Below are 13,674 nucleotides of genomic sequence, written 5' to 3'. Positions count from 1 at the left end.
GATCCGCACCGCACCCCGGCGCCGATCCCGGCTCCCCGGGCTGATCCCTGCTCCCCCAAGGCGATCCCTGCTCCCGGGCCGATCCCTGCCCCCCGGGGTGATCCCTGCTCCCCGAGGCGATCCCTGCTCCCCCAAGGCGATCCCTGCTCCCGGGGGTGATCCCTGCTCCCCGAGGCGATCCCAGCTCCCCCAAGGCGATGCGATCCCTGCTCCCGGGGGCGGTCCCTGCTCCCCGGGCTGATCCTTGCTCCCCCAAGGCGATCCCTGCTCCCAGGGGCGGTCCCTGCTCCCTGGGTTGATCCTTGCTCCCCCAAGGCGATCCCTGCTCCCCGGGGGTGATCCCTGCTCCCCGAGGCGATCCCTGCTCCCCCAAGGCGATCCCTGCTCCCGGGGATGATCCCTGCTCCCCGAGGCGATCCCGGCTTCCCGGGCCGATCCCTGCTCCCCCAAGGCGATCCCTGCTCCCCGAGGCGATCCCGGCTCCCGGGGGAAGCTCCCGGCTCCCGGGGAACCTCCCTGGCAAGGCGCCGTCCCGCGGCCGGGGGCTGCCAGCGGCGCTGGAGAAGCCGCTGGGCTCGTGCGGCTGCGGAAGGGCCGCGAGGTTGGGGGGTTCTGCCCCCCCCGCCCCCCCTTTTCTTTTTTTTTCACTCTCCTGCTCTTTAGGTCAAAGAGCTCTGGCAGCCGCTCGTTCCTCTCCTCGCCGTGGTGCCCGCGCTCTGCCGGGCTGCTGGCTCGCTCCTCCCGGGAGGAAGAAGCGGCGCGTTTTCCCGAGGCGCGGAGCGCAGCGGATGTGCATCCCTCAAAGTTGTAGCGGGCAAAACCCGCCAAGGGCAGGGAGCCTTGAGAAGAGAGTGGAACAGGACTTTGCCCTCCACTGACTCTGCTTTACATGTAGCCATAACGTGACTACTGATTGTTCGACAGATCAAGCTCCATCTTCTGAGGATTTTACTAGTTATGTTCCTGACATTTTAAAGGTGTATTGGTTACAGGAAACAGGAAAAATAGGAGGAAAAAGAAAAAAAAAATCATGAAAGGCTTGAAGCATAGGGTCCCCTATACAGTTTCCCTACATTGTTAACTTGATATTTGCAGAAACTCAAATTTCTCAAAGGTCTTCGACTAAGTTCTCCAAAAAAAAAAAAGCAAAACCCCCCCAAACTTGATGTTCCTGATGTAGCTCAGATGGAAKGAAATACATCTTCCTTCAGTTTTTAAAAATAGTTTACACCCGTTGTAAATAACAAGTTATTCTGCAGTTTTCTGTTTGCCTGGACGGCAGCTGCGACTTCGCCCAACCTGCTCACGAAGCACTTGGGGACCTGCCGGCACAGGGCTCCTCCGGCACAGGYGCCGCACTCCTGCTCATTATTAGCCATCGACCACGATTGCCTGGGAGCAGCCAGTCCACTACGGCATTACAACGAGTTTGCTGTTAGTAGCGAGCACCGAGAGGCTCAATTCCAACCCCATCACCGCTGCTCCCCCGCCTTCGGCCCCGCTTGTCTCCGTCGGGACCGGCGGTAGACGCCACCCCCGCCCGCGGCAGCGCTGCAGCTTGCCCCTGGGACCCGAAACGCTGTCCTTTAGGCCAGAGGCAGCAGGCTACGCCTGATACACCTGGGAAGCGATCGCCGTAGAGCAGACGTGCCCAGACCCCGCTGGCCGGGGCAGAAGGCGACGGYGTGGCCGGAGCCCACCAGCGCCGCGGAGCCGGCGGGCGCGAGCGAGGCTTCCCGCAGCACGGGTTCCAGACGCCGTTTGCAGTCGCGCCTGTCTTCTTTACAGCGCTTGGGCCAGCTGAAGCTGCCTCGCTGCTTAAATTACCGTTTGCACAGTGATGGCTCCACTGGGTAAAACCTGGCGCACCAGGCTCCTCGCGAGGTGAACGCCCCCCGCGCCGGGAAGCGGGGCTCGGCGGCCGCCTCTGCCCCAGCGGGGCCGTCGTCCCTCCGGCCCTGCCGAACCGCTGCTCAGGGCTTCCCACAGCAGCAAGGGAGAAGAGTATTGAAGTGGTTTCAGCTGCTGCATGACGAGGGCGAAAAGCAGCCGTCTCCGCATCGGACATGATGTGGTGTGTAAACAGTTTCCACAGAGGAAATGTCTCTGTGACTTCCCTGCCCTGCTCTCTTCCCCAAAGCAGGAAGGGGGCTGAGCACACGGCAGCGGCACAGAGGCGAGAAGCCAGTGAAACAACACAGCGCTCCAGCAGGGACTTTTTTTTTTTGGCCAAAAGAAAATTGATTATTTTGTTTTTATTTTTATTTCCCCATTTATCAGGATTAGGTGGCAGAGATGCATCTGGAGGGCATTTTTCTTTTCTGCAAGGATAACTGACCCCTGACTGTTCCGCAGTTAACCCAATTTAAGGGTCACGAAAGCCTGTCACTCCCGGGACGGCTGGTCTGCCCGCCCGCCCGAGGCCCCGGCGCAGCCCCGAAGCAGGAGGCAAGCACGGCCCGGCTCCGAGCCGCGGGCRAGGGCTCCGCCAAGGTCGGTACCCCCAGGGCGCCCCTGCTCCCGCGGGAYGGGGCCGGGGCGGGCAGAGCGATGCAGAGGCACCCGGTGGGTCCTTCCTGTCCAGCAGCTCCCGCATTCCCCCCGTCCTTCCCCTTCGTGCACAGGGCGTCTCTGCRGCCACCTCTAATCACGGGGGCCAGGGCTGGGCGGCCGGGGGACCGCGCGGCCGGGGACTGCGGCCGGCTCTGCCGCTGCTGCAGCTGACCAGCGTTCCTTTGTGGAGCGTTTCTTCCCTGAATGGCACGGATTTGAGAAGTACGGGACATGCTTTCAAGCTCACAGATAAAACAGAAAGGCTGGTGTATGTCTTGTACCACTGCATAAAAARATCAGAACAAAACAGTACAGCAGAGTCAAGGAGCTAAACGTGCCATGAGCAACCTTTATATTCCGTAGCAAGAGGATTCTCATGTTCCTCCCAGGTTTTCTATCGGAAAATCCTGGTGGGGGACATGGAAAATTAAGAGCCGAGCTTCTCCTCCGGCCAGGCTTAGGCGCCCAGCACAGCGCCAAAGCGAAGAGTCACGCCGCAGCAGGAGCGCGCCGCCCTTCCTGGGCCGGCCCTTGCAGCCGCGAGGATTTCCAGAGAGCTCGGCGCCAGACCCGTCTCCGGCCCGGCAGCGCCAGGGTTACCGGCGACGAGCGCCGGGCACTGAGACACTGCTGCCATCTAGATTGCGTCCTATCTGCATGAAAAGCAACGCTCAAACCCCACCAAACGCAGAAGAATTATTTCATAAACCGTCAGTGATACCGATAGTATTATTAAAATGTTACTATAACTTTTCTCATGGGAGTTGCTTGTTAAYAGCAAAATTGAAAGAATCACTCAGTATTGAGAGAAGTACATATTTTATCGAGGAGGGGGAAGGAGGAGACATTTTTACTGCGCRCACTCCAGGTGAAGCATTTAAAGCCACATTCTACAAAAGTAATTTGCATCTTATRTTTGGCAAAATGAATGCAAAGTTTCAACTCAAAGAGATTAAAACAATTGACTGGTAACTTCTGAGAYATAATTTACAATGAGAAAGCATATACACCTCTGAAGCATCTTGCAGCATAAAAATCCTGCAGTTTTTATCCTTTAGTTCTAATCCTCAAGTTCTTTGCCTACAAAAGGCTTCTGCTACAGCCTTTTGATAAAGTWAAGGATCTCATATTTCTTTTCCTTTACATGCTCACTAAAAATGAAATGACCTTCACCCAGCTAAAACAGAAACATTTATTTTTAATTTTGGAAAGGTCTTTAATAGCATCAGTTAGGCAATACTAAATCATGAATACCAATGTCAGTACTGAGACACCACAGTTCATAAAAGAGTATCCCCCGCCAATATCGCACTGCAGCATTAATGAAACAAAGGGCAGAGACTACAGGGAGCTAAAACAATTCCTCGCAGTGAAAGTCATTACAATACCAAGAAGTTTGAATTAATCCCTTCTTTCCATTTCATTTGCTTGAAGACAGGTATGAAATTTTATAAGAAGCTACAAAGCCGTCTCCAATTCTTGTACAATTTAAAATTTAGCAAGTAACAAATAATGATAAGCGAACGTGAACTACAAGTAAAACATTTAAAATGGCAAAACTAATCAGAAAACCCAAACATTAAAAGCTGTAATTGGATTCTGTGCCCTCCTGCTGTTACATAGCAGTTGCATCTCTCCGAATCGGGGAGCGTATGAGTACCGGCAGCAACGCTGCCGTTGTCACGCTGCTCCACCACTGCTGAGGAAAACACGGGTCCAAGCAGCTCTTGAATTTGACCTACACGCTGCAGAACGGAATCTTGTTTTTCAAAACAGGAGTTTTATATGTATTTATTCTGTGCAGGTGGACTCAAGCACCCATGCAGAACCCAACCGAAATCAATGGGGTTCGGTGCAGCTGCAGCATTCGATCCTCCCGGAACAGGTTTCAGACCTTGTAGTTCAGTTATCACTTTAAGCAACTCAATATCAATGAATATTTAATAAGTTTATTTGCAGAACGTTTATGCAGCCAACTTTCAACTCACACCAAGTTTGGGGCTTGCTTTTTTAAATCATCTACACATCTAATGTTTTATAAATATATATATATAYAYACACACACRCRMAWATATAWAWATRYRTATATACACACACATATAGAGAGGTATCTATGTATTCTAAGCATAAACTGAAAAAAAAAAAAAAGAAAAACACGGATCTGAAACAGACCGTTTAGGGCCATGTTCTTGTATAAAAGACTCCCGAAAGGCTCCCTCCAAAGAGCTCTCCTGAAGGGGATTTGGATTTTTTTTTTCTTTCTTCTGCAGTCTGGGATTTAAAGCATTTGCTGATCTTTGGGAATAAGTCAGTAGGCAAGYAGGGAACCGCCATGGCAAGCTGGGAGCCAGGAAGGGGAGTTCGCGCGGCGGTGCCAGCTGCCAGAGGTCGGCCCTTCGGCAAGACACGAGCAGGGCGCAGAGCAACGGGCTGCAGCATCATCGTAATTCCCCCAAGCAGCTCRCCCCCCTCCTCCGAGCTCAAAAACAAAAGACAGACTTGTAAAAATGTGCAGATTGTACCGATCAGTCATCTATTTCCAAGTGCTGACAACAATCTTCAGGCAGCTGACAGTTAACAACAACTCTTGGTTTTTGCACTTGAAGTGGAAAAAAACCCACAAAACCCTTAGGTAGACTATGGCAGACACAAAACATAAAGGAACGCGATGCAGCAGGGTTTTTTATGACAGATCCAGGGACAAGACCCTCACCAAAGGGAGGGCTGATAACTTACACCCCTTGGAGATGCACCTCCATGATTTTGAAGGCTGCCCTAAAGCTTTTAAAAAGCTGTCGTAAAATAGAGCCCCAAAGCAGTGAAATGCTTAAGGATTTGGTTGATTTTAATCATGGGCTTCAGTTGACTGCAGTCAGTTGAAAACTGCACTAAAATCAACAGCRTAGTGAAAGAGTTATATTATTTTTTCAAACACCTTCTAGGGAAAAGCACTTGGCTTAGTCCCTGGACCCCAGCGCAGCGAGGCGGCCGAGCGCGTCGCAGGTCGGCTCAGGCGYGCCGCGGCCTTCGGGTCGCGCCTACGCCAAAACCAGCACAATAAAAGCTGCAAGCGACAGCGTTAGCTACCGTAGCTCTGCAAAAGAGGAACCTCCGCAGCCGAGCGGACACAACCCTTCACAGATTTGTCCAGCTGCTTTATTGTAATTTTTCCACCCTCTGTTTTACTTCTTGCTACTTTAATTTAGSCTCATTAGTATTCAGTATACTAGAACACGCACATTCAATAATGACATTATCCGTCCTTCAGTAAGGAAAATTCACCATTAAAAACACCAAACTTGCCTGTTTCTTGTTCAGCTTAACTTTTAAATATTAGATCTTGTTTGCTATGATGGCGCAGGGAAAAATGCATCTTTTCCCATGCTGGTATTCATATGCGATGATCCAGTCATCTCTCAGATATAAAGAAGGCAGCTATATTTACCTCAAACTCTGCAATAAGCAATGTAAAAATTGAGGGTTAACTAACAGTGATCAAAGCCCCCTAATTCAGACTGTGAGAAAAATGCATTTTTGCATTTCACGCATAAATGTTTTATGCATTAGTTTAATATTTTATGTTTGTTAGTTTAATATTTTATAGTCAATAATTATATTTAAGATCTTTACATTTCATATTTACATGACCTAAGTGGGGACTAGCTGAGTGATTCCTCCCCGCTAAGTTATGTTCTCAGCCAGAATTCTCCGCAGTTCCCAGAGGACCCTGTCTCCGCTGAGCCGAGGGGGCTGGCAAAGGGCTCCCCCCTCCCCGCAGCGCCTCCGGGCTCCGCTTGTCGCGCTGCCAGGTTTGCCTTTCTCCCAGCCTCCCAGGGCCGCAGCGGGAACAGCGGCTTTTCTGACGTCAAGTTTCAGCACGATTTTATCTATTCAGATAAACTACTTCTGGATGAAAGATGAAGGTTTACACTGTTTTACACCTAGACTATGGTAAATTCTGGGCGTGAGAATTTGATAAAAGCATCCATATCCAACCTAATCTATGCAGGATAAACACGGATGCTGAGTTTCTCAAACACTGCTTGAAGGTGAGATTGTTAAAACTAAAGTTCAAGTTATAGACCTCAAAGTRTGAACAGGATTTATATAAAATTAAGTAGCTACCCAAACTTGGAGATCTGTGAATTTGTTTAATACCGTATTTGAGCATTACCACTACAGAAGGTTGACAAGAGCCTGTGCAGTAGCCTTCARCGTTGCAGGCGTTTACATCTCGCACCCCTCCTTTAGCACCGTGGCTAAGGTCTAACAGCTTCTCCAGTGCCCGGCGGGGCAGCGGCGGCGGCGGCAGCTCACTTCCCCCGCAGCGCCCTCGTTTGCACCGCGGCTCCAGCCTTCAGCAGGCGCTGAGCTAAGCCACTGGCGCAGCCACCTCCCCTCGAAAGCACCCGTCTCCCCCGCATCTCCCTCTGCGCCGCGCGTGCACAAGCCGTGCTGCACGACAACCGGCACGGACCAAAATTAAAACAGGAGTTGGTAGCTAGTCATAAAACAGAAGTATTTAAAAACGTGGACAGCTGTGGCAAGCTGTTCCCTTACCCTCCATTTCTCCTTTACATTTACCTCCAGTTACATAAGTGATATTTGCAACAAAGTTGATTTCAATAAATATTTATAAAATCCTGTTTGTGCAGCTGAAGGAATTCCAGAACTTTATGAATGTCCGGAGGACATACAGCATAGCTAAGTCGCTATTCGAGTTTTATTAAAATTAAAAATTCTTTCTCAGCTGCTGTGTAACTCTTTTATGCTCTAAACTAAATTAAGAGATTCAGCTTTTACAACTGCACACCTTAAAACAAAAGGCAACATACTCTCACATCAAGGACTTCCAAAATCTTCGGCAGGTCACATTTAAGAGCCGCCTTAGCCACACTCCCCAGTCAAAGCACTGCTCTCCCCACGCCCAGATTAGGGTATCCCGAACCTCCCTGCCGTCGAACCACGACCCACATGACGACACTGTCCTAGCAGCCTTCTCTCCTCAACCCCAAGGCTTGCAGTGCCCAGGAACCCTGTGTTTCCTCACCCCTAATTCTCTTAAGCCGGTCAGCTYGCCTCTCCCCGCTGACGGTATCCGCAGGCAGGGCCCCGTCACAGCCACCCCGCAGCGGTACGTACACCCCACTGCGTCACCCGTCCCTGCTGGGGACCCCCCGCCCCTTCCCACTTAACCGAGCAAGGGGGGTCAGGGAAGCTGCACGTCCTTCCCTTGGACGCACGCAGTCAGATGGAGCAAAAGAGCTGCTCCTCATCCAGGCCCAGGGCAGAGGTTCCCCAATCCCTGCCTTAAAACACAAATCCAACTAGCCTAGCTTTGGACAAAACAGAATTCAGTGGTTCTTATGTAGCTAACGTGCAACATGCTATAAATGACTGCATAGAAATGACGGGTTTGAAATTAATCACTAATCTTCAAGATTTGAGAACAAGGGACTCTCCTTCTATAACATTATCAAATTCTACTCCATATCACACAGTGAGGGCTTCCTACAGGCTGGCAAGAAGATGAACATCCCCCAGTGAAACTTAAGTGCCTAGAAATTAGGCTTTAATGGGACTTGGGGTTTTTTGTTTTGTTTTTTTCTAATTATCTAGTAATTATCTTCTGTAAGAATGGAGAAAAAGAACCCCCAGCCTCTCAATTCACAACATGGCCAGAATTCAATCCCAGTCTCTTGTCCTAAATTTTATAGCCAATTCTCTTCCAGAGTTTGCCCAAGGCAAGATTCTTCATTCAGTTAATTAGCAGACAGTTCTTCTCCCATAATGCAGGGAAAATAAATTAAAATGTCAGGAATAAATAAGTCACCAGCAACCCAGAGGATTTTTTGATGAAAACTACCAGTATCAGTGATAATAAACATCTCTATGCCATAATAAGTTCAAAGTTCATCTCCAGTCTCTGAGCTTCTCTTGTTGCACAGTGTCATGTTAGCTCCACAGTACCTAGCARGCAGAAACATCTGGCTAAACCACTGCAGAAACAAAAGGTGAACATTTTTACCATGGCTAAAGAGACCAAAACTGGTTTCTGCTGATGATGATGACTTTGGTGATCATCTTGATCTCTAATAAAGATCTTGGAAGTTGAATCCAGAGCACAGGTTAGTCCTGTGATCCATTTTCTGCAAACCTGAATTGCATGCACGAATTCCAAACTCCTCCTCCATTAAATCTTTCATGAAAAGATTTCTGAGACCTATTACACAGGCCCTGTGCTTGGCCCTTCTCCTTTCTACAGGCACACTCTCTAAAAGCATACTAAGCTTACAAGTTCTAATGGCCAAAGTCTCAGACCTAGGCCCAGCCCAGAAGCCAGAGTAGCAGAATCATGGAACAGACAACGGATTCCACTGCCAGCAAACTCATACAAGACAAGATCTTCAAGAGTAAAACTGACAGGCGGTTTTTAGGCAAGCAGCTACAGGAAGTTTTCCAGTCCACAGAGGAGTAAAAATAAATATAGAGCAAGTAGTTCCAGGAATACCACAAGCTATCATGTTTCAGGACTGTGAGCTCTAAGTGAAGATGTTTAGTAATTGGGACACTCAATCGCTCCCAAATGGATGCTCTAGGCTCTAACAGTCTAACAGTTCATTTTCCAGCCTTTCCCATCATATGGGGGCATTTAGAAGGTCTCTTTCCTCTTTTTGGCCTCATTTCATAGAACTTGTGGAAAGTCAATTCCCCTGAAGGCTTTTGTTCCTCTCAGATGTGCTTGGAATTGACCAACGGGTTCAAACCTCCTGGGAGAGCGGGGGAGGCGCAGCCCATCTACCAGCTCACTGCTGCTGCATGACGTGGTCCTGGTTCCCACGTTTCCTTCCTCCCACGCACTTCATCACATAAACCTGCCCACCCCTGTGCTGGTCGTATCTTTCCACAAGGGGATTCAGCTCGCTGAAGCAACCAAATGACTCCTTCGGCTTGCCTGTGCCAGGCTATCCTTCTCCAGGTTTAGTGAGCTCGCTCAGTCCTCAAGGTGGTCAAACACGAGCTGGAGCTCACAGAGGGAAAGTGACAGGAGGTGGTGACCAGGAAAAGGGGAAGCAAGGGGGATGCAGAGTGCAGCAGCACCTTGGCCCATCTTATCAAATCAGACACTCCGGTGAAAACACCACGGATGATGTTACATGTTACAAGTGAACAGTACCAAAAACCAAGACCGTCCTGCTCCCAGGATGTTCCCAGACACATACTCCCCCGGCTGCTTTGGACCCTGCATGGAGCCAGTTCAACTCACTAAGCCAATGGAAAGCCAACCAAGTGAAAACAGTTTTTTGTTTTTTTTTTTTTTGCTTAATGAACTGATTAATCACCAGAGATGACACAAAAGTAACATAAAAGGTGGCACAGAGAAGGCAAGAACAGGACCTCCACCATAGAGCGGCCACACCGCGACAGCAGCTCAGCCATGACATGCAACTTCACACTATGCCACTACATCAGCTCCGTTTCCTCAGGCTAAACAGGCTAAAGTTCAGCAGACTGGTTCAGGTACTGCAAAGCCGCCCATCATCTCAACATCTAAGCAGTGTTTCCAAGTGGGAGGTTTCCCCTGTTCAAGAGAGGATCACATGAGGCACTAAAGCGAGCAGCCCAAACCTTTCAACGAGAAACCAAAAGGTCAGTGCTGACAGGACGAGACCAGCAGCAGCAATTGCAGTCGGCCAGTTTGGCGACACAGGCACAAATCGGGGTCAGCTAACAGAGAAGCTGGCAAGGCCAAGAACCTGCTGTTAGCATAACATACACCAACATCGCTCTTTTCCACGTTAAAAATAAAACCATTTCCAAATATTGACAAACTGACAATTTTATTGTCGCCATGTCCTTTGGAAATTTTTCTGCATAAAGTACAAAACCAAAAGCAAGTAAGACAAAAAAGTTCATGTGAAACTATCATTTCCTCTTTAAATAACCACAAACTGAAAACTTTCCAGCTTATGACAGGGTTACACAGTAAAACATCCCTGTACAAGATTAGACACTAGAAAGAAGCGATAAATGCAACAGGTTTCACCCATGAAAATTGACTGTGCTCTGACAGAAGCAGATGGARGGAAAATAGTACGCAACTGTTTCAGACTTCTGCGTCCTACACAGGAAAAATACATCTGAACAAAATTAAATCAGCATTTTAGTTATGATTCTTACAAAAGTGACTTACTCACTAATATCAGTAACAGCATGAGCTAACAATATACTACAAGTCTTGTAGTATTTCATGCAGTAATGAGAACAAAAAGGAATTTCCAAATATTACTATGGGTCATTTTAATAAAATCTGCTAAACTTAGGAACTCTACAGCCTTGTTCAGGAAACTAAATTCTGAGCTAATTTCCAGGGTTTGGCTCCTAAAATCAAGTTCATAATTTGGTAAACCTCAGGATACTGAACATCAGGTTTAAAAAAAAAAAAAAACCCTACAAATTTCTCACATAGGAGACTCCACTGCAGCTGTCTTCAGCTATAGAGAATTCACTTCTCTTGCTGGACCTTCATAACCGCCCAAAATTCTAGATTTTTTAAACAAAGAAAATATAGAGAAACTAGACCAAATTTTTACAAAAAGGACAGCCATTAAAATACACTTCAAAAACTACTTTTGCCTTAATGGTGTCAAATATCTATGTTTTTATGCAAGTATTTGGTATAGAATCACACTAGTTGAAAGAAACAACCTCCCACCCCRGATTCCTCAGGTGCCTATAGGACAGTTCAGCAAGCCAGCAGTCTGGAATAAGACACAAAATTCAGACCTTAAGACATCTGCAGAAACACTACACACACTGCTTCTATTTCTTATTTGTTAAAGCATTAACTCCTCCAAAAGACTGTACGCACATGAGGAGGACAAAAACACAAAAAAGCTGCCTAAAATAATCAAAGACACTCAGAATAGATCTGCCCTTTTTGGCTGATCTTGCTTTTTGCATATACAAGATGCTACAGGTTTCAATTAATGTTACAGGAACGCATTCAAGATACTTTCCTCTTATAGGTACAGTTCCAGGAAAGCAGTATCTTCTTTTAACAGGCAAAGAGCATTCCTTAAATCCCCCCAAATCCCTAAATATAAAACTGGATTTTCCATTTTAGTGCTCTGTAACTTAGTTGTCTCAAGTCAGATAAGAGTTTTGATACAATTTTTAGACAATTTTAGCTTTAAAACCTGCCTGAGAAGTTTATTAAATAAAATCAGTACAAGTCTGAAAACTATCCAGTCTTGAGGTCTTGAGGCAACTGCCAGTGCATTTTAAGGCAATAAAAATCTTGGTTTTCTTCCAAGAAATTTAGATGGAAAAAAAAAAAAAGCAGCAGCAGCGATGGGAAAACATTAGAGGAAACACACCCCAATATATTTCCTCAAAAACTAAGACGGTGGGGGGAGGGGAGAAAGCTATTGGGGTCAAGTTCTACCTGGAGGTTGACTACTTCAAATTATCGGCTTTTTAAAGAAGTCTCATCCAGGACAGTATCAGCATAACCCTATGAGAATTCTCTATAAAAAAAAAAATAAATTAGGTCACTTCAAGACGAGCTAGCAGAATAATAAAGTACATAATTGAAAAAGCATGGGAGTAGTTACACATGAAGAAAAAAAACAGCACAATGAATATAATAATCCAGCACCTTTAAAGGGTTTCACTTGCACCTAGGTAGAACTGTTAAATTAATGCAGCAGGTGATTTATGATTGCAAAAGGAAGCAGTACATTCATACATTGTCACTGGGACGAAGGGACTAGCTAAGCCTTTAAGTGGATACAATTCTGAACATATGTTCTGGAAAGTATAATTTGTTACCCTTGATGGTAAGTGCTTTAGTCTTGCACTTCAAAAATCTTTTTTTTTTTTTTTTTTTTTTAATGCAGTGACTACTACTGCCTTAAGTAAACTTAAGTGAACTTGACTTGCAGAAACCAGCTCTTCTTCAAACAGTACGACAAACGGTGTGCACAGCTGGTGCACAGAGAAGTCAAAGGAAGCCGCAGAGTTTAAAAAGACAAGTTAAAACTATAAACACTTTGCTAATACTCATCAACACAACACTGTGATTGTCGGAAGGAGGCTCTATGCAACCAAGCAGCTTTTTTCCATCCAGATACCGCCGACAGGCTGAAAGCGCAATCTGGCTAACTCTTACAAAACACGCACCCAGGCCGGGACTGGTGCAGAAACAACAGGGCTGAAGGGGCAGCTCTGCACCTGGGTGGCCTTTGCTTGAACACCAGAAGGTCCCGTAACGCTGAGCACACGGGCAAGCGGGCAGGCTTCACCCAAACACAGCAGCATGACAGGCTCCAGTAGGTAACTGGGAGCATAAAACGCACATTCAAGCTGCAGTTCCCAAGCCCCGCACACGCCACACTGAGATCAGCCTCACCAGCTGCCATCGCGGGCTTCGGGCGCTGCTCAGCCAGGCTAGAACTCTACTGCAGCAAGCAACRTTCTGTTCCTCCGGTTTGCATAAACCTAATAATTAAAGCATGAATATTTACCTTTGCAATCATCCATAAGGCAGGGCAGGAGCAGGACAGGACAGAGAAACCCCTTAGCCGTTCATCTCCCATCCCCCTTCCAAAGCGCAGGGTCTGACGCCCCATTGAATGGGGAATATTCAAGGATAATGAGCTCTCTCCCTACAGAGTCACAAAAGAATTGTTTGGAAACACTGGACCAAACCTCTTCAGCTCAGAGCTTTGTTTCAGGAGGATTCACCTCAATGCTACTTTCCAAATGCCAAATCAATGATACGTAAGTTATTCCTACTCTACATAGGGTAGACACTTTTTCATCATTTCACCCCAAAACGCTGCAGAAACGAGTCACGCAGCAATGGCACGCTCAGACTACACCTAGGCACTGCAACATGACCCAACTACCAACGAAAAATAAATTTCACAGGCAGCCTAATTTTCATTCTTCAATAGTAATTTGAACTCTTTTATAAAAGATTTTTTTCCAGATACTCATCCCCCCGCCCCTTCTTTTCTTTGCAGAAAAGCCAAGCTATAAACAAAACTATTTATAAAAGAAGAGAACAAAATAAAAAGAGGAAACGGGATCAAAAGATGTTATTTTCAGAAGAAA

The sequence above is a fragment of the Apteryx rowi genome, unplaced genomic scaffold, assembly GCF_003343035.1.
Source record: "Apteryx rowi isolate R43461 unplaced genomic scaffold, aptRow1 scaffold_70, whole genome shotgun sequence".
Classification (NCBI taxonomy): Eukaryota; Metazoa; Chordata; class Aves; order Apterygiformes; family Apterygidae; genus Apteryx; species Apteryx rowi.
The sequence above is the reverse complement of the archived record's forward strand: the minus strand, read 5'-3'. Positions refer to the sequence as shown.